Source organism: Moschus berezovskii, chromosome Y (assembly GCF_049115385.1).
Source record: "Moschus berezovskii isolate FMDL1 chromosome Y, NW_MosBer_1.0, whole genome shotgun sequence".
Taxonomy (NCBI): domain Eukaryota; kingdom Metazoa; phylum Chordata; class Mammalia; order Artiodactyla; family Moschidae; genus Moschus; species Moschus berezovskii.
In genome coordinates, this window is record NC_142489.1 from 81,425,234 (window position 1) to 81,443,226 (window position 17,993).

At 46.6% G+C, this 17,993-nt stretch overlaps 1 pseudogene; it reads right to left on the bottom strand.

Moving 5' to 3' along the window:
• LOC148773179 (MYND-type zinc finger-containing chromatin reader ZMYND8-like) overlaps window positions 1–17,754 on the bottom strand; it is a 54,383-nt pseudogene extending 36,629 nt beyond the window's left edge.
• Window positions 17,755–17,993: the final 239 nt, after the last annotated feature.

Here is a 17,993-nt window from a genome sequence, read left to right on the forward strand (position 1 = left end):
AAAAAATACAGTAGATGTTTGTGCATTCAGGCATCCATTTCACCCCCTTCTAAGAAGACCTGTGTATAGCGTTTATAAAATGAAAAATGAAAAAGAAAAGTACAAAAACAAGCTGCAAAATAATTTTTCAGAATAATGCCAAATGGAATGTATCAGACCTCCAGAATACAGTGGCCAGGCAACCAAGGGTAACTAAATAAATAAAACAAGGACTATTTTTCCCCAGTCCATGCGGCAAAAAAGGAGCGGGTGCCATGGACAGCAGAGCGGGGAGGCACGGTACCTTTCACAGCCTGTCTCTTCTGATATCTCGTCCCCTGGGAAGACTGAGGCTGCTGTTGCTGGCTTTGCTGCTGCTGCTGGCGCTGCATCTTCTGCATGTGCCACTTTTGGGAGGACGTTTGAAACTTACTTGATGAGTTCCACAGAAGCTGCTGCACGGCTGGGGCAGTCTCCTTTGGTAAAATCGGCCTCTGCTTTTTCACCGGGTTACCCGTGGTGCTGGTGGTAGTGGTGGCGGAGGCTGCGGCAGCAGCAGCGGTCGGGCCGTGACCGTGCAGGTGGTGCTGGTGGGGGCCATGACACCAGCCGTGCGAGTTTGGGAGGATGAGCAGGTGAGGACCGGCATTTCCGGCGGAGACTGGCTGCCTGCTGTTGTGGATGGTGGAGCTTTACCTACAATGGAAGCCAACACATGAAAAAACGAAACAGAAAGTAGACGGGACTCAGGCTGACCTGCAGGGTCTCTAGGCCAGTGAGTTCTAGGTGACCATCCCAGGCTACCATGCCAAGGACCTCCCCGTGAATTAGCACATTCTCACTTTATATGCTTAGGCCACTTCTGCAGCATATTCTAGCTTAAAACATCAGTCTCCTTGGGTTAGGTGCTTGCTCACATTTGAGATACTTGCCAAGGCCTCTGGGGGACTGAGGTCAACATGACCCAGCCCCTGGCCTGGAGTTGCCCACCTGCTAGTCCATGACCCAGTGGATGAACAGAATCATTGCAAGTACCTTGTTTTACAAAGTTAGAGTTCAGTCAGCACTTTGAGAAAGACTTAGCCAAAGTCCATCTGGACATTAACAGGAACCCTTTCCTTGGCCAGGACACCTACAGAGCACATATCCCAAGGAATCAGACAGCCTCCCAAAGGCCAAAGCACTGAACAACAATGAATCACCCAGAAAAAAAAAAAAAAAAGAGTATTTTCTTCCATCTCTTCTAATTCCTTTCAGAATAGTCTCAGTGTGGTCTCGGTACCTTGACACCTAACGCTCAAGGGAACTCCACACCAAGGGCAGACTCATCGCCAGGATAATGGTATTTATGGAGAATTTAGAAGCCCTGCTTTTATTTTGACTGCAGTTATCCATAGTGCATCTTTTATGTAGAGCACAAAATACTGTTTACCTACTGCCTTGTAGTCAAGTTTACGTCCAAAATTGAGTTCAATTTAAGAGCTGCTGCTCCAGATAAAAAATATATTAAGGCAGTAATTGTACAAGCAGGTCTTGGGAATGACAAAAATAATGAATACAAGTGACTAGAGTTTGAAAAACGCTGCCGTTCGGAGTGTATCTACTGGGAGGAACTGAGTTATGAGGGTGGAGGGCAGGATTTCAACAGGCAGCAGGGAAAATTTGGAGGAGAACAGTTTTAGCCAAGACATGCCCAGGAATAGACAGAATTTTGGTGCGTGAGGACAGGCAGTGAGAAGGGCTGGCCGGAAGGCAGGTTAGAGCCAGAAGCACTGAACAGCGGAGAAGGGGTGACCACATGAGTTTTCATCTGTGAGGGGAAGGGAGTCAGCTGTGACTGCAGGGGCCCCAGGCACAGGAGAGATGAACATGCACCCCCAGAGAGGACCCCCTCGGGTTCACACAAAAAAACACTGGTGCCAGTCAGCATCCTTGATCTCAAACAACGTGCCTGGACATCTAACTCTTTTTAATAAGGACTGAAAGTGAAGTCGCTCAGTCGTGTCCAACTCTTTTGCAACCTCATAGACTGTAGCCCGCCAGGCTCCTCTGTCCATGGGATTTCCCAGGCAAGAATGCTGGAGTGGGTTGCCATTTGCTTCCCCAGGGGATCTTCCCGACCCAGCGAAAGAAATCTGGGCCCCCAGGATTGCACGCAGATTCTTTACTATCTGAGCCACCAAGGAAGCCCTTAATGACAACACCTTTTGTAGGGGCCCAGCATGCTTCTGCTGCATGACTCCATGCCTATCATTTTTAGATTTCTATCACCCAGAAAAGACAGGAGTTCTTGATTATTCTAGGGGAAATTTTCAGTTAACTGTCGGTCTGGGAAAACCAAGGAATGTGAAAGGGAAAGAGTGCTGACAGGCTGACTTTTCTTCCTGGGGGTGGGGCTGTCTTGGCGGTTACACAACTGTCTGGCCCTCTTGCTCCTCTGGGGAAGAATTCAGCCAAAGTCCTGGGCAAGAACACAGGGTGGGGCTGGGAGAAGATCTCTACCTAGAGTGAGGACACCCCTATCCTTGCCTAGGACAACCTTCCAGATATCGGTCACAGCCACTGCCCCTTCCCCTTGAGGGGGCAGAAGTGGCTTTGAGCTTGGCCTTTCTAAAAGGCAGAGATGCCACAGGCAAGGCTTCTCACCTGAAAAAGCAACTTTAGTGCCTCACTTTTCTGACATGTGATTAAAAAGTGTACTTTTCTTGTTGATTAGCTAGTCTGATACCTCCTTGGGCAAAGGACAACCACAAAAAGGTCCTTTCTCTCTCTCATCTTGCAAGAGCAGATAGCTGGCTTTGTAGCTTGTTGCTGCTCTGATAGAGTCCCACCGGAGCTCTTTTCCAAATTAAATCAAACAGACAAACAAACAACAACAACAAGAACAGAAGTATGCAATCTGAAAACATTCCAGGCTTGACACACTCTTGGGGGCTTTTAATTTAGACACGACAACATTCTAATTTCTAAAGGATACTGATGGTTTACTTGGGGCAAGGGGGAGTAAAGGCCATGGGAAATTTCATTTGTCCTAAAAATTTGGAAGGATATAATCACCTGCAGTCTCAAAAAGAAGTGACTTTCTTACAGGTCAACACTCCAAAAGCGACCCCACCCAACTAGCCTACTTATATCCGACTGAGGTTACTGTCTTGTACATTAAAAAAGGACTTTTTAAGAGAAGGCTGGAAATGACTGATGTGACACAGGTTAAGTGTAGCCAAGGTCCGGAAGTGAGTTCCCTTAGCCTCTACTCTGGGATCTCTAGCTAGAAAAAACAGCTTTCTGTTTGAGGATTCAGATTCTGTGTATAAGCTGCACTCGTAACTGAACATCAGCTGGAGGTCACCAAGCACTCTCCAAAATACCCATCACTTAATAAACTCATGAGTGAAACCACACCTTTGAAAAGATGCTCCACTGCAGTCTGACGTGAAGTCGATTCTTCAAGACCGAAATCACCCTCAGGTGGCTCTGGATTTCAGCCTCTGCGAAAGCCCCACACACTCAGAGGATCCTAGAGAAACTTCCTTCAGATACCAGTGAGAAAAGCTCAGCTTCATGTTATCAACTGGAATGCTTTTCCATTTAGGGGGGAAACACGAGTTCTTTTAAAGCACTCATATGTTTTTCCCTTTTCATTTCGACTGCCAGGAAACTCGGAGCCAAAACTGAAGCCTGACTTTGCTAATTCTGAAGGTTGAAATAGTTATTTTTGTATACAAACTTTCCCCCAGATCTCTCACTATTCTATTTTCAGCTTTCTCACTGTCATCATTTCCATTTTATCAGTATATCACAGATTCTTTCTGGAAGGGGTGATAAAACCCACAACCAAACAAAAGATCTATTTCAGAAAGAGCGGGATAGTATAAATGTGTCATTCATAGGAACACTGCCATCTGGGACCCAACAATTCCACAAACTTCATGGAATAAATGCTACTCCTGTTGCTTTCTACAGCATCAGGAGTGGTCCCTCAAACCACAACCCACACAGAATTGCGTGTTTCAGATGCCATTCACAATTTTAAGGGATGGGGTGGTGATCCCTCCTTCCTGACTGACTCAACTGCCTCTCTCTCTTCCTGCCCTGTGTCACTGAGATATTCCATCCTCTTTCAATTAACTGCAGGAACTGAGGTTCTGCAACAGTTCACAATGATACAAACGCAGAGGAAAAATGCTCAAAATCCATCCCCCTCTCCTGCTTTAAGCAGCCAGACTAAGTAAACCCCAGGGGACACAGAACTGAGAAGATAGCTCCTGTCAGAAGCTGTGTGTGTTGTCTGTTTAGTCACTAAGTTGTGTCCAACTCTTTTGTGACCCCATGGACTATATAGCCCACCAGACTCCTCTGTCCATGGAATTCTCCAGGCAAGACTACAGGAGTAGGTTGCCATTTCATTCAACAGGAGATCTTCCCAATCCAAGGATCAAATTCTTGTGTCTTGCATCGGCAGGTGGATCCTTTACCACTGAGCCACATAATTAAACCTGGCTATTCCTCTATGTAGCTCAGAAAGTCCAAGAGGTTTTAAGGCTACAATCTCCGATTTGTCCTTAGGCCATGTCTCTGCTGGGCCCTTAATTAATGCTTATCTTTCTTGGGCATATCATCACCCACTTGCCAAGCCAGCTGAGAAATTCGCTGACTGTTTCGTCAATGGGCTGAATATCCTTCAAATCACTCCTACATTCCACTGGGGGGTCTGCCAACATGCCTGGGGTGTGGCAGGTTTGAAAGCAGCCACTGCTGGTTCAGTCCCTAATAGCAGCAAAGGGGGAACTACTAAGACTCAGGCAGAAGTTCACAACTAGGGGAGATTTAGCTTTGTCAAGACACTTTTGAAGGCTGCCACTGGGTAGATGCTGCTGACATCCAGTTGGTAGAGGCCAGGGATACTGGTCTTTATAAACATCCTTCAATACCCAGGACAAAGAATTATCCAGCATAAAAAGTCAATAGCGCCAAGGTTGAGACACCTCAAGCCTATGTCACTTAAATGCAAATATGACAGAGTACGGGCTCAGGTGCACATCATACACTGCCCCTTGGATGTCTAGAGGCCTAAGGAACTCAGCAGCCTGGTGCCACCGACCCAAAAGGTCTTATATTCTAGTAAGAAAATGTATTTTGAGATGCATGGGCAGCGTGAGGGGAGGTAAGGGGGAATAAACTCATCAAGGTCTTTGAATCGAACACTTTTATCAGTTTCAGCCCTGTCCAATGTCTTCACATTGACAAACACTTTAGGCATATTGGAAAAGAAACTGCTTAGGTTCAAAATGACTTGACTGCTAGAAGCAACTATTACTTTCTAAGAGACTTCTTTCCCTGTGCTCAAAATCAATCACTTTGGGTATCAACAAGGTAAAAGGTGGGCAGGCACAGCTTAATTCCTTCTCCTGCTCAGTAACTAGCTAGGTGACCAGGAGCTAATCCAAGCTTTGTTGTGCCACACTTCATGATGTCAGAAAGTGACATGACACGTGATACTACAAATGGCAAGATGACATTCTAAAACCAAATCAAGAAACTAGAAACTGGTACAGCCACTCATCCTCCTGCTTGGGAGACAGTTCTTTGGCTTCCTTCCTAGGTTTTTGACCCTCCTATGCAGAATGGTCTTTTCCTAAATTTATGTCAAGTCCGCTCTTTGTGTTGGAGTCCAGGTCCAAATGTACTGTTGAGGATTCCGTCAATTCTTTCCCTTCAGCTTATCCTTTGTGGGATGAGGCAAGGGTTTTGCATTGTCTGAAAAGTCCTTCTCAAGCTGGGGGCTCGTCTTCTCCTAGACTGATCTTGGGTCCACTTTCTCACTGGCTGGTGACATGCTTTCAGCTCCTCTTCCATCTCCACTGGCTTCAGCAGTTTGGGCTTTTCTATTGACAGCAGATGGCTTTTTGCCCATCTGAGCCCCCTCTTTGTCTTCAGCACCTTCTGGCTCATTCTCGGACCTCTGCTTCTCATCACTGATAGAGTCACTTCTGCTACTATCTGACTTCTCATACTCCCCTGAATCACTGTGCTTGACAGCCATATAAACATATTCTGAGAATTCAAGCATGCCCAAATTAAACCAACCATCCAAAAAAAAAAAAAAAAAAAAACCCAGCATGTGGCGTAGTCACAGAATAAAGAGCAGGACCAAAAACCCACAAATATTTTCCATGCTCACTGCTAGAATTAAAAAACAAACAAACAAACAAACCACACATCACATCACACTGGCCTGGTGGGGTTAGCAGTAGACTTAAGTTGCATCTGACTACACGTGACAAATGGAACTTTCCTGGAGAGGGTTTCAGTTACTGACATTCAAAGATGACATGGGGCCAAACCACATGAATTCCTAATTTATCCAGAGCTAAATCTTGGCCGCACACATAGCACACTGGGACACAGAGAATGGGAGGAATGGAAGTGAATGCTACACAGGAGTTGGTAAAACTGATCCATTTTCAGTTCAGTTCAGTTCACTTCACTTCAGTCGCTCAGTCATGTCCGACTCTTTGTGACCCCATGAACCGCAGCATGCCCAGCCTCCCTGTCTATCACCACCCCCAGAGTTCACCCCAACCCATGTCCATTGAGTTGGGTGGTGCCATCCAACCATTTCATCCTCTGTTGTCCCTTTCTCCTCCTGCCGTCAATCTTTCCCAGCATCAGGGTCTTTTCAAATGAGTCAGCTCTTCGCATCAGGTGGCCAAAGAACTGGAGTTTCAGCTTCAACATCAGTCCTTCCAATGAACACCCAGGACTGATCTCCTTGAGGATGGACTGGTTGGATCTCCCTGCAGTCCAAGGGACTCTCAAGAGTCTTCTCCAACACCACAGTTCAAAAGCATCAATTCTTTGGTGCTCAGCTTTCTTTATAGTCCAACTCTCACGTGCATACATGATCACTGGGAAAAACCATAGCCTTGACTAGTTGGACCTTTGTGGTCAAAGTAATGTCTCTGCTTTTTAATATGCTGTCTAGGTTGGTCATAACTTCCCTTCCAAGGAGTAAGTGTCTTTGAATTTCATGGCTGCAGTCACCATCTGCAGTGATTTTGGAGCCCCCCAAAATAAAGTCAGCCACTGTTTCCACTGTTTCCCCATCTATTTGCCATGAAGTAATGGGACCGGATGCCATGATCTTAGTTTTCCAAATGTTGAGCAACTTTTTCACTCTCCTCTTTCACTTTCATCAAGAGGCTCTTTAGATCCTCTTCACTTTCTGCCGTAAGAGTAGTGTCATCTGCATATATGAGGTTATTGATATTTCTCCCAGCAATCTTGATTCCAGCTTGTGCTTCTATTTTACAGATTGGGGGAGGGGGAAAGAGGCCCTGAGAAATCACTTGTCCTGGGACACAAAGAAAACCGAGACAGAGAGACAAGGCCAGAGACACGGGCTCTTCCCACAAATTCCCAAAGCGTTAAGTTTTTTTTTATCAAAGAAACAAGCCAAGCTTTAAAGCAGGTGATGCAAACTCACAGCACATGAGCCACATGGGGCAAGCAGGCGTGTTATTTAGGAAGCAATGTTTTGACCCAATGTGCTCCAGTATTTTGTAATTTGTTGTTTTAAACTTAGCATATGCTGGCCAATTCACAAATCGGGAAGGTTCACACAGAAAATAAGATGTTAGGCTTGTCTGAAAGGGAAGAAGACCTGGCCATTCTGGGTCACTTGCCTGCAAGACTGGCTTGGGCTGAGAAATACTGGCCCCTTTCAGTTGGGGGAGCACTGTCTCCAGGTGGCCCAGCTGCCCAGCCCCCATCTGGCTCTCTGCCCTGAAGCAGAGTCAACCGCTGCTGTGCTTCTACTGTTTTTCTACTTGTATTTGAGTCCAGAGGAAAGTCACCCATTTCCATGTCTCAAGCAAAAGGAAAAATGGTAAAACACCAGGCGTGTCCTCCATATACAAGCAAAAATGGGCAAAAGTCTATTTCTAACAATAATTTCATTTAACCATTTATGTTTTCTGCTCCCTGTAGTGAGTGTCATCCATCTGCTGGTCAATAATCCGATACCCTACACTTTCGAAAAGAGGAAATCCCCATCAACTCTGTATCATCTTCCTTCTAGAGCAATGGTTGCCATGACGGGATCATGGAAGAGAAAATCGTAAAAGGTTACCCACAAACAGCCCAGCAGGATCAGGAGTGAACTACATCCACCTCCTCCAGGGCTCAAATTGGAAGAATCTAAAAACCAAATCTGGTTTAATTTCTGGATGTCAGGGCTTGTGCAGTTGGTAATTAAAGGTTGGACAACAGAATGACAAGCATGGCCACACACGCGTGGATACTGGAGCCCAAAGGAGGTGAATTCGGATCCTGCTCCTCTGCTTCTATTAGTTGTGTGACCCACTACGAGGGAGCTACCTCTCTGAGCCTCCGTTTCTTCCCCTGGACAATGGGTTCGATAACAGTATCAACCTTCCAGGACCATCTACGCACAGTGCAAGGGGCATACGAAGTCCTCCGTAAATCCTTATTAACAATAACAAACCGAGGACCTAGACCAGCTGCCTGCAAGAACCCAAGAAGACTACGAACTGCAAAATTTCATCCACGTCACTCAATGTCCTAACCAAATGGGCGACCCAGGAAGGAATGCTTTTGTTAGACAGCCTGGGTGACTCCCAGAGCACCCAATGACAAAGAAACCTCACCTTGGACTGGCTTTCTCTACTGAGACCCAGCCAGCTCCTATTTCCTTACAAATGCCCTCCTGACTTTATTTACCTCGTCAACAAACATTCTAGAGCATTACTAAGTGTATAAGACCAAGTATCTTGGAGAGGGCAAGTCTTTATAAGATCTTTATAAGACAAACCTCTCTGCCCTCATGGAGCTTCCAGTCTAGATTGGGAGGGATACCCACACACACAAAGGGACCACAGATGTTTTGGAACCATGAAGTACCCCCAGGAGGTGGGCAGACAGGGAGGGCAGTCAAGAAAGACTTCCTGGAGGAGGTGATGCCCAAGCTCAGCCTTAAGGATAGGTTTCGGGTAGGCAATGTAAAACGGCAGGCAGCATGGGGGCGAGGAAAGGAGGCAACAGATACAGAAGCAGGATGTATTTGCCAGGGGAAGGAGTGGGGCAGGGGCGTGGCCCAGCATGGAGGGGAAAGGTTTGTGTTGGACACATTGGACAACTGTGGGATACATGTGACCCTGAAATGAAGACACTGCCGTGTGCAGAAAAGCACACTGTAAAACTCAGGAGGCTCTTTCTGCTTCCAAATTTTCTTATAACTGGCACCTCGAGTCAGCAGGCTGCCACTCTCAAAGATCGTACTCTGACAAACTCAAAATACCCTCTGAACAGTTAACTAGCAAGTCTGAAATATTCTGCCAGGAGAAATATTTTTTGGTTGACCAAATGCGCCAAAGGTAAAACTGCTGCTAAAAAAGGAGCTGGGATTGGGCTTTCATTTCCACCAGGTGGTACCCCTAAAGACAGTAATGATGGTGATAATCATATAAACGAACCAAGACACACACCTCTTTGTGCTTTGCAACTCTCTATCGTCTTGCCAAGATTTAGCTGGAATCTGCTGTGAATCTGCCCCTTGGGGGAGAGGAGAGAGACAGGAGCAGACTGCAGCTGGACAGACTCAGCCAGATCCATCAGGTCCATCTCGGCTTTGCTTCAATCTTGAAGACACCACCACCCCCTCGTGAGATCAGGCACTGGAGGGAAATAGCGAATAACGCTCATCACTTGGCTTCTTCTAGAAAACACCTTTTGAGCCCAGGAGGAGAAACCCTTAAATATCTCTATCGTTTACCCCAACAATATTACCTACTCGACAGCCTGGGCTAACTTGGACATAAGAGGCTGAGAGAACATTTGGCGGGTTTCTACTGAACTATCGCCTGGGTCACTTTCAATATGGAAAATGCACAACCCCAGCCAGATGGTTGGTTTCCATGAAGCTCAGCATCACTGTGGATCCTCCATAGCCAAAGATTACACTACGTTCAACTTCAACAATAGCAGAAAAATGACACACTGAGTCTGGCCACTTTGCTTTGAACTTCAGGCTCAGATCAGCATGGGCTTGTAGCCTAGAGAGGTGCTGAGCCTCGCAGAGATAAAGCCTCACTGATAAAGATGGGGACCCCAACTCCTCATTTACCTAGAGAATTCATTCTTCGTCAACCTTGTCTGGAGGTCAAATTAAAGAAAGGGAAAATAGGAACTTCCCTGGTGGTACAGAGGTTAAACTCCATACTCCCAATGCAGGGGGCCCAGGTTGGATTTCTACGCAGGGAACTAGATTCCACTTGCCCCGGCTAATAGTTCACATGCCACCAATGAAGGTCAAAGGTCGCGCGTCTCACAAATAAGACCCCGCCTAACCAAATAAATATTTAAAGAAAGGGAAAACAAGACAGGCAGACACTCCAGCTGGTGTGCTGTACCTCCCTTTGGCTCCTGGTATCTATCTGAGGAATGGGGACCGATTAGTCTTGGACAGGAACCTGTGTCTTCTTGCTCAGGTAAGATGTCAACTCCTCCTCACACCAACTGCGGGCAAAGACCTCTGCTTAATGACTCAGGTCCGAAGGTCCTGCCTGCCCCTACCACCACCCCAACCCCCATGTCTGCGGGGTCTTTGTTTGACCAAGTTGGCCCAGATTCCCAAGGCTCCATGAGCATGCATTTCTTGAATTCCTTCCCCACCTTCTCTGCTGCCACCTCTCAGTTCAGTTCAGTTCAGTCGCTCAGTCGTGTCTGACTCTTTGCGACCCCATGAATCACAGCACGCCAGGCCTCCCTGTCCAGCACCAGCTCCCAGAGTTCATTCAAACTCATGTCCATCGAGTCGGCAATGCCACCCAGCCATCTCATTCTCTGTCATCCCCGTCTCCTCCTGCCCCCAATCCCTCCCAGCATCAGACTCTTTTCCAGTGAGTCAACTCGTCCCATGAGGTGGCCAAAGTATTGGAGTTTCAGTTATAGCATCAGTCCTTCCAATGAACACCCAGGATGGAGACCCCCAGAACATAACAAGGGAACAAAATGGTGGAAGTAGCAAAGGCCCAGAAAACAGTGAGAGACTCTGCAGGCAGGAAGCACGGTCTTTCATCCTGACATCACCTCCAATAGACCCGAACGCGCTTGGGGTCTGATAAGGGGTGCCAAGTTCCCCTGACTGATCCCCGAAAGCAGGTCAGAAAGGATGTAGGATCCCTCAAGGATCCATCAAGAATAAAGATTAGCCTCCTCTGAGCTGGTTCCACTGGCTATCAGCTCACTATCCGACTTCTCCCATCTCTTTGCTACCCCCACCCAGAATGTCACCTCCAAACACCAACCTGGTACAAAGACCAAGATACAGACCGAGTGCTGGACCGCAGGGCTCCTCCAAAGCCTTCATTCTCCCACTTAACATGACCATTGCATTCCGCCCAGCACCCAAGAAGGGGGGCTGCTCCTAATACCACACACCAGAGATTTACTCTTTTAAGGGGCCACACGTAGTCACCCCAAAGCCCCATCCAACCCACTCATAGAAGACTGGAGCCACAAATCGCTCAAACTTCATTTATCACCATAATGAGGGAAGATTAGGAATGGCTCTGTCCCAAGGGCACACTTGGGGTTGGCCACCAGGGATATTCCAAAAGGGAGTTTTCACAGCACACTGGGAAAACATCCTGTCATTAAAGAAATCGCTGTACGAAAACTGACCCGAGTGTGCACACGTGCATGCATGTCTTTGTCTGGTGTGTGTGCACATATTGATCTGGGGCCCTTCAGAGAGCCTCTCAGGACTAGGAATGAAGATGCTTGCAAGGAGAATGGCTGAATGCTCAACTCCTTTAGAGGGGGAAGAATATTCATTCAATTTTACGGGAGAGGCATTTTTCGAAGTGAACAGACACCACGAAAGAGGGATCAAAGAGCAAAAAAAAAAAAAAAAAAAAAAAACTAGGAGGAGGAGGACTGAGGAACATAGAAAAGAGGAAGATCAAACTAAACAGCAGCTGAAATGAGAACATGACAGTAAAAGGAGAAAGACAGGAGGCCCATCTCATCATTTCTGCTCTCAGAAATGAGGAACCACTGCATTCCAAAGGGAAAACACAGGCAGCCTTTTCATGCATAAAGTTAGAAAAGAAGTTATCACACAAAAATACTTCCCATGAAGTGGAGTAGCAGGAGATGGTGGTGTTGCCCGTGTTACAGCAGGACATCCTGTTCTCTACAACATTCCTATGTGGTTAACAGATTCCACACTTCTGTTACCGAAAAACACAACTGACCATATCAGGTAGGGTTCAACCAATTTTTTCCATAAAGAGCCACAGAGTAAATGAACCTTTGCAGGAGTATAGCCTCTACTCCAAAAGTGCCATAACATAATGCATGAAATACTGCATTCCAATAAAACTTTATTTACAAAAACAAGTTGGGGGCCAGATTTGGTCCACAGGTTGGAATGTGTGCCAGCCCCTGACTGCTAACCATGCCTTAACATTGAAATCGCTCCCTGTCCAGTCCAGAGGTTTAGAAAAATAACCCTGACTACTTGGCCCCACCTCCAGAGACTGACTTCACAGGCATGAGGGAAGGCCTGAGTGGTGGCCTTAAAAAGGTTCCTCGGGTGTTTCCAATTGGCCAGTAAGGCTGTAAGCCCTGTATTACACAGATGTTGTCTGTGAGTAAAGAAAATGCCTCATGATTTGTCTTAACCCTTGTGCACCTTGTATGAAACCTTGGGGTTCATACAAACAGATCTACACATCACCAAAATAATCAAGTATGAGCATGCGTGTGTACCTGTGTGTGTCTACACTGCATCTTTTGTTTGTTTGGTTTTGCTTTTGTTCTTGCATGTGTGCTCAGTCATGTCTGATTCTTTGCAACCACATGGAGTGCATCCCGCCAGGCTTCTCTGTCCATGAGACCTCCCAGGCTGGAATATTGGAATGGATTGCCATTTCCTTCTCCAGGGGGATCTTCTTGACCCAGGAATCTAACCCACGTCTCTGGCATTGGCAGGCGGAGTCTTTATCACGAAGCCACCTGGAAAGCCTAGAGTGCATGTGGCCTACCCATGTGTGTCTACAGTAAGTGCAATGTCTTAATTTTAGCCTAAAAACTGAATATTCATAATCAAGAGGAATGAAAAATAAAGCACTTCTTTTCACAAAATATGGGGTCAACGTGCTATTGTAATGTTTATTCTAATGAGAAACCACCAAAAGTCAGGGAGGGGATTGCTCTAGGGTCCCTGGGAATGGACCTTTAGGAGTTGAGTGTCACAAACTTTCAACAGTGTATGGACTCAACTGTCCTCCCCAGAGAGAAAAAGATGAGCTTCTCTTTCTCATTTGGCTCCTAGCAGCTTGTGCAGACAGTGTCAGACTTTATTTTTTGGGGGCTCCAAAATCACTGCAGATGCTGATTGCAGCCATGAAATTAAAAGACGCTTACTCCTTGGAAGGAAAGTCATGACCAACCTAGATAGTATATTAAAAAGCAGAGACATTACTTTGCCAACAAAGGTCCGTCTGGTCAAGGCTACGGTTTTTTCCCGTGGCCATGTATGGACGTGAGAGTTGGACTATGAAGAAGGCTGATCGCCGAAGAATTGATGCTTTTAAACTGTGGTGCTGGAGAAGACTCTTGAGAGTCCCTTGGACTGTAAGAGATCCAATCAGTCCATTCTAGAGGAGATCAATCCTGGGTGTTCATTGGAGGGACTGATGCTAAAGCTGAAACAGCAATACTTTGGCCACCTCATGCGACGAGTTGACTCACTGGAAAAGACTCTGATGGTGGGAAGGATTGGGAGCGGGAGGAGAAAGGGATGACAGAGAATGAGATGGCTGCATGGCATCACCGACTCTATGGACATGAGTTTGCGTGAACTCCGGGAGTTGGTGCTGGACAGGGAAGCCTGGCGTGCTGTGATTCATGGGGTCGCAAAGAGTCAGACACGACTGAGCAACTGAACTGAACTGAACTGAGATTATCAGGACTCCTTCTGCCCTTCTATATCGGGAATATCTGCAGAATCCAACCTGGCTGTCAACATTTAAACTTCTCAGATGATAGGAAGACAGCTTAGGCTATAAATGCAAACCAGGGACTAAAAGAAAGAAGGAAAGAAAGAAACACACCCACTTTGGAGAAATGAGGCACCAACCTTACCTTGCCGATGGGAACATAAATCAGAACCACCCTTCAGAGGGCAATCTGGCAATATCTCTCCAAATATCAGCAGCACAGAGCCTGTGGCCCACGGCTCCACTTCTAGGACCATATCCTGTGGATTCACTCCCACCTGGGCAGAAGGGTCTTCATCGCAGCTGTTTCCAACAGCAAAAATAGAGAACTACTCAATACGTAAAGTGCCTGGATGAATAAGTTACCATTCACCTTTAAAGGGAAGAAAATACAGCCACTAAAATAACAGCGTGATAGCTCTGTGTGCAGTGAAATGGAAAGCCCATCTGTTTAATGAAAAGGAAAATAGTAAAGGACATTAGCGCTGGTGTAGGGGAGAAAAGGAGGAAAGGAAATGCAGATACTAATATATGTGTTCTTGGGCTTCTCAGTGTGGACATTAGTGCCTTGCAGGTGGGAGTAAATGGCCAGGAGCAGTTCTGGCACTGCAAAATGTTTGACAGCAATCATGACCTCCACCCACTAGATGGCAGTAGCACTCACATCCCTGGGACAATAAAGGGTCCAGGGGATTCCCTGGTGGTTCAGTGGTTAAGACTCCATCTTCCAACTGAGGAAGCACAGGTTTGATCCCTGGGAATTAAGATCCCACATGAGACACACGGTGCAGCCCTCCCCTGGACTCCCTGTTCAAAAGTGTCTGGAGAATCCCAGGGATGGGGGATCCTGGTGGGCCGCCATCTAATGGGGTCGCACAGAGTTAAAACTGTCTCAGTTCAGTTCAGTCGCTCAGTCGTGTCCGACTCTCCGCGACCCCATGAATCACAGCACGCCAGGCCTCCCTGTCCATCACCAACTCCCGGAGTACACTCAAACCCATGTCCACAGAGTCAGTGATGCCATCCAGCCATCTCATTCTCGGTCGTCCCCTTCTCCTCCCGCCCCAAACCTTTCCCAGCATCAGAGTCTTCTCCAGTGAGTCAAGTCGTTGCATGAGGTGGCCAAAGTATTGCAGTTTCAGCTTTAGCATCAGTCCCTCCAATGAACATCCAGGATTGATCTCCCTTAGAATGGACTGGTTGGATCTCCTTGCAGTATAAAGGACTCTCAAGAGTCTTCTCCAACACCACAGTTCAAAAGCATCGATCCTTCGGCGATCAGACTTCTTCACAGTCCAACTCTCACCTCCATACATGACCACGGGAAAAACCATTGCCTTGACTAGACAGACCTTGGTTGGCAAAGTAATGTCTCTGCTTTTTAATATACTATCAAGGTTGGTCATAATCTAGACATTGTTAAGTGGGGCCCAGATCACCCAGACTGAGGTCGAAAAGAGCTTTCCAAGGAGACTAAATAGAGCCAACAAGGAAAGAGGATGGACCAAAAAAATAAAAGGCGCCAACACTGGTCACACTATTATTTTCACAGGTGGGGAGTGATAAAGAGGAACAGGTGATCAGAGGTTACAGGTATAGACTGGCTTTTCATTAATCATCTTTCGGTACTTTGACTTGGAGAAGGGGATGGCAATCTATGCCAGTATTCTTCTCTTAAGAATTCCCTGGACAGAAGAGCCTGGCAGGCTACAGACCATGGGATCCTACCTTGACTTCTTGTTCCCTGTGCATTCATTACATAGAAAAACATTTTTTTCTTCAATTGTGTGATTCCTCAAAAATCAGAACACACTAACGAACAGCCAAGCCAGCTTTGATGTATGATGGACTAAAATCCCACTACCTAAGGCTCCAGCCATAAAAGAAACAGCCATCAAAGCAAAATGTTTTAAGGGCACTTCCTATGTGGTCATTGATTAAGACCACGCTTTCACTACAGGGGGCACGGGTTCCATCTCTGGTCAGGGAGCTAAGATGCCATGAGTCACATCCCACCTCCAAAAAGTTTTAAAACAAAAATATAAACACTCCTTTATAAGTTAAAAGAAAAAAAAAAAAAAAACTCCTTTATTCAAAAGACACAGGCAGACTATAAAGAATGGTCTTGCCTGAGGCACAAGTTACTGGCTCCTTCAAACGAATAATATCTTTAGACAAGACACCCTGGAAGATGCTCTTGTCAGTCAGTAAAGCAGATATCTTTCTCACCTCATTCACTCTAAGAAAAAAAAGAAAAATCAAGACAACAACTGGAAAACTGGGGTACCCAGACCTGCATCCAAGACCTCAAAGAATGCCTGGCTTCCAAAGTCTTGCTTTCTGCAGAGAAAAGCAAGGAGGCTGGTGACATTGACAGTGGAAGAATAAACAAGAAGAAAGTTTTCAGGTCTGAGGATTTCTGTTTTTCTTGAAAATTCAGGGTTGGACAGCACAAATTCAATGGGTGGGAGCTGCCTCCTTGAAAAAAAAAGTACTTTGTGCTTCATTCCATTGCCATCCAAATCCTTATCTGACCCTTGATTCCTACAGCTGGGCCAACGAACCCTACAGCAGCAAGTGGTGAGAGCTCGTGAAAGTGAAAAGATGCCCTGTCCTGCAGCATTGCAGATCATTTGTCTTGGTTAAAAAGCTACATGGCAGACAGACCCAAATCTGAAGGCAAAACTCAACCACAAGCCATGTGTGATCCTGGGTAGGTAACTTTATTTCTCTGTGCAATGGGGCTATTACCTTACCTTGAAGGTTACTGTATATTTTTTTTTAATAGTTTTCCCATACAGAGAGTAAAGTTCACTTTTTGGAGAATCCAGGAATCTTAACACCTGTGCAGATGCAAGTAAACACCAGGACAAAACAAATAGAATGCAGAACTGCCACACATGACTGGCAAAGAGGAAGGGTGACCGTGAGAATGCTTCTGTACAGCTTTCTTTTTGAGGGTGTGGAGGCGGGAGGAGAGTGTGAGAAAGCAAACCACACTGCTGAGAACTAGGAGTGAACCTGAGGGGCCCAGACTGGTCCTTGCATGTTCAAATAAGGAGCTCCCACCAGCCAACCTGAGCTGGAGCCCCTCAAGCCACTGTCCCATCACTTCTGGGTTGCAAGACCAGGTGACTGTGATAAACAAGGCCTCAGCCTCAGTGGGGACAGAGACTCACTCCAACTCCACCACCTCTGTCTCTACAATCCCATCCCTGGGGCCCCCTCTCCAGTTCTCAGTTCCTCCCTCTGAAAATGGCATCACAGGACAAGATGAGCCCAGAGGGCACTGACCACCAGAGTCTGTGTCTTCAGGCTGGAAGATCACTCCACACTAGTGGCTTCCTGTCCCTCCATAAAACCTGGTATATTCAAAGGGCTCCGGATAGCACACCCCAAGTATTTCTTCTCTGCTTGTCTCTTGCTCCTTTCTCAGACTCCTCTGCTCACTTTTCCTAATGCCTACATGCACAGTGGGCTTCCCTGATGGCAAAGAACCCGCCTGCCAAAGCAAGAGACACAGGTTCGATCCCTGGGTTGGGAAGGTCACCTGGAGAAGGAAATGGCAATCCACTCCAGTATTCTTGCCTGGAAAGTCCCATGGACACAGGAGCCTGGGGGCTACAGTCCATGGGGTTGCAAAGAGTCAGACAGGACTAAGCAACAACAACACGGGCAAGTGGATCAGGCCTCTCACTCTTTCTTTATGCTCCTGGCCATGGTCTCTGAACGTTCGCACTACTGCCATCGCGGCTGCATAATTCTCTGTCGTGGGGATTGTTCTGTGCACTGCAGAAGATTTAGCAGCATCCCTGGTCAGCAATCACTTGCCAGCAGCTTCCCTCGTTCCCCACTTCGCCTAACTTATGAGACCTACTGCTTTGAATCCAAACCCATGAATACATCTTTATTCTCAGAATTGCACGTTCTGCCCTGACCTGGCCTGATTCAAGCCTCCAACTACCCTCATGTTCTCTCCACCTAGGA